This window comes from Galeopterus variegatus, unplaced genomic scaffold, assembly GCF_000696425.1.
Source record: "Galeopterus variegatus unplaced genomic scaffold, G_variegatus-3.0.2 Scaffold3708, whole genome shotgun sequence".
Taxonomy (NCBI): domain Eukaryota; kingdom Metazoa; phylum Chordata; class Mammalia; order Dermoptera; family Cynocephalidae; genus Galeopterus; species Galeopterus variegatus.
In genome coordinates, this window is record NW_007729819.1 from 1 (window position 1) to 3,603 (window position 3,603).

Consider the following 3,603-nt stretch of genomic DNA (forward strand, 5'->3'; position numbering starts at 1 on the left):
TTGGAGTGGAGAGGTTCCTTTTGGGATTCATGATGGGGTGGACTAGACATTAATCCATCCACCCATGTGGCCAACATTTATTGAGCACTTGTGGTCTACCAGGCCCTGTTTAGACTCTGGGATACCATGTTGGACAAAACAGATAAAAATCCACACTCCCAGACCTTTCCTTCCCCCAGATTAGAGTCTGGTTGGGGGAGACAGCTGAGGAGCCAGGTTACAAGGCGCTGAGATCGGGGATGTGGTGGTGGAAACACACATCAGCAGTGACAACCCAGAGAAGGCTCCTGCAGGCGTGCAGGCCAGGAGGGCTTCCTGGAGGAGGTGGTCAGTGTAGGAGAGCTTGGAGTTGAGTTGAGTCTGGTTTCTCTGCATCTTACTGGCTGTGTGGCCTTGGGTAGGTGTCTTTATCTCTCCAAACATCAGTGTTGCCTTCTGTAGAATTGGGGAGACCATCTCAGCGGGGGCGGGGAGGGGGTGAGGTGAGGACCAAAATGACAGCGAAGATCTTGGCACTGGGCTGGGCACATAGCACACAGCACATGCTTGATCATTGGGAGCCAGGCTTATTATGTGACCTGAAGGGTGAGAAGGGTTTATTGATAGGGAAAGGTGTTCCTGACAGAGGGAACAGTATATGCAAAGGCTCAGAGGAGAGCTAACCCTGTGAAATGTTAGGTGTGGGGAGGATGGAGTTTTGCCTGTGAAATGTCAGGTGTGGGGAGGATGGAGTTTTTGTCCTGGTGGCAAAGGATCAAAAAAAAAGAGCCCCAGGGTCCCTTCCTATGTGGGGCTTGTCTGTCAGGGCTCTTCCGAGGTGTCTTGCATTGGAGTTGGACCCGGGAGGCTATCTCGGAAATAGGCTTGTGTTGCTTTCTTTCATCCCTGCTACTGGCAAGTGAGGCCTTGGCATTGGGAACGCTCAGTAGGACCACACTTACTCATTTGTTTATTCATTCAGTCAACACTTCCTGAAGGCCAGCTGCATGAAGGAGGGGCATTAGAACTGGAGCTTTGGAGGATGGATAGGAGCTTCCCAGGTGGGGAAAGAATTTCATTTATTCATACACAGAAACACTTACTATGTTCCAGGCCCTAGGATAGATGTGAAACACAGCAGTGAGCACGAGAGGTGGGCGTCTCTGACCTCCTAGATGTGGGCAGAGGGAAGGGGACTTGCAGAGGCCTGGAGGTGTGAAGGGCACGGCTGCAGAAGAGGAGCAACTAGCTGAGGCATGGGAGGCGAGGCTGGAAAGCAGCATGGAATGGACCCTGAAGAGCTTCTGATGCTGGACTGAGCTGGGACTCGTTCCTAAGGGCACTGGGGAGCCATGGAAGACTTTAGAGCAGGGGAGGAACTCAGACCTGCATGAAAAGGAAACTTCCTGTCCCATTAGCTGCCACTGCCACCACCAGCCCTTTCCCAGCCTTGTTCAGGATATGCTCACTTCTTATACATCTGGATGAACAAGATGGCAGCTTCCTGTGGGGTGAAGCCCATGGTGTAGGAAGAGAGGATCGCAGAGAAGCAGATGTGTGTTCAGGTTGCAATGGTTTTTAGAGAACAAGCTTACCTGCCCTCACATGGATCAGATGAGGAGGCCCAGAGAAGGGCAACACCCAGCCCCAAGTCACACAGTAATATAACTGGGCTTCACACCTCCCAGCCTGAGCCCTGACCCACTTTGGAAGAGGAATAAAGGAGGGAAAGAAAGAGATGTGATTGTGGAAACATAGATGCAAGGTCAAAGCCATTCCAAGGAGGCTGGCCATCCTTGCACCTAAAGGTGAGCAGAGCCAGAGGGAGGGGCTGCTAGGCTGGGAAGACATTGACTTAGCAATAGTCCAGTTGGCCTGGGGTCATGGTCATCATCGCTGACATGTAAGCTCTATGAGGGCAGGGAATATGTCTTGCTTACCATTTTGAAATGGAGCATGTGTGTGAACATGAGGGAATGAGAGTATGGGACGATGGACGTGGACGGGCTGGCTGATGGATGAATAGAGAGATGGAAAGTGAAGAGATGATGCAGACGTGTGGATGGATGGATGACAGTGACTCAGTGGATGTACAAGTGGATGTGATGGATGAAAAGTGGGTGGGTGGATGAAAGGCTTCAATGGATGGACGGATGGATGGGTGGATGAGCGGATGAATGGATGGAAAGATGGAAGGATGGATGAATAGAAAGGTGGATAGATGATGGGTAGATGGATGGGTGGGTGGGTGGATTGATGGGTAGGTAGATGGATGGTGGATGGAGAGAGGGATGGATGGTGGGTGGATGGACGGACGGATGGATGGACGGACAGACGGATGGATGGACGGATGGAAAGATGGATGGATAGATGGATGGGTGGATGGATGGACGGACAGACGGATGGATGGACGGATGGAAAGATGGATGGATAGATGGATGGGTGGATGGATGGACGGATGGATGGACGGATGGATGGATGGAAGAACAGATGAATGGGTGGGTGGATGGGTGGGTGGATGGATGGATAGGCAGATGGATGGTGCATGGAGAGAGGGATGGATGGTGGGTGGATGGAATGATGGATGGATGGATGGAATGATGGATGGATGGATGGGTGGATGGATGGACGGATGGATGGACGGATGGATGGATGGATGGATGGATGGATGGTGGATGGATGGATGGATGGGTGGATGGACGGATGGATGGACGGATGGATGGATGGAAGAACAGATGAATGGGTGGGTGGATGGATGGATAGGCAGATAGATGGGTGGGTGGAAAGAGGGATGGATGGTGGGTAGATGGATGGATGGATGGATGAGCGGATGAATGGATGGAAAGATGGAAGGATGGATGAATAGAAAGGTGGATAGATGATGGGTAGATGAATGGATGGGTGGGTGGATGGATGGGTGGATGGAGAGAGGGATGGATGGTGGGTGGATGGAATGATGGGTGGATGGATGGAATGATGGATGGATGGATGGGTGGGTGGATGGATGGGTAGGAAGATGGATGGGTGGATGGAGAGAGGGATGGATGGTGGGTGGATGGACGGGTGGATGGATGGACGGACGGATGGATGGATGGACGGACGGACGGATGGATGGATGGATGAATGGTGGATGGATGGGTGGATGGACGGATGGATGGACGGATGGATGGATGGAAGAACAGATGAATGGGTGGGTGGATGGATGGATAGGCAGATGGATGGTGGATGGAGAGAGGGATGGATGGTGGGTGGATGGAATGATGGATGGATGGATGGAATGATGGATGGGTGGATGGGTGGATGGATGGACAGATGGATGGATGGATGGATGGGTGGATGGATGGACGGATGGATGGATGGTGGATGGATGGATGGATGGGTGGATGGACGGATGGATGGACGGATGGNATGGATAGGCAGATAGATGGGTGGGTGGAAAGAGGGATGGATGGTGGGTAGATGGATGGATAGATGGATGGAAAAACAGATGAATGGGTGGGTGGGTGGATGGGCAGATAGATGGAAAGATGGATGGATGGTGGGTGGATGGAATAGATGGGTGGGTGGATGGATGGATGGATGATGGGTACATGGAAGAACAGATGGATGGGTGGGTGGGTGGAG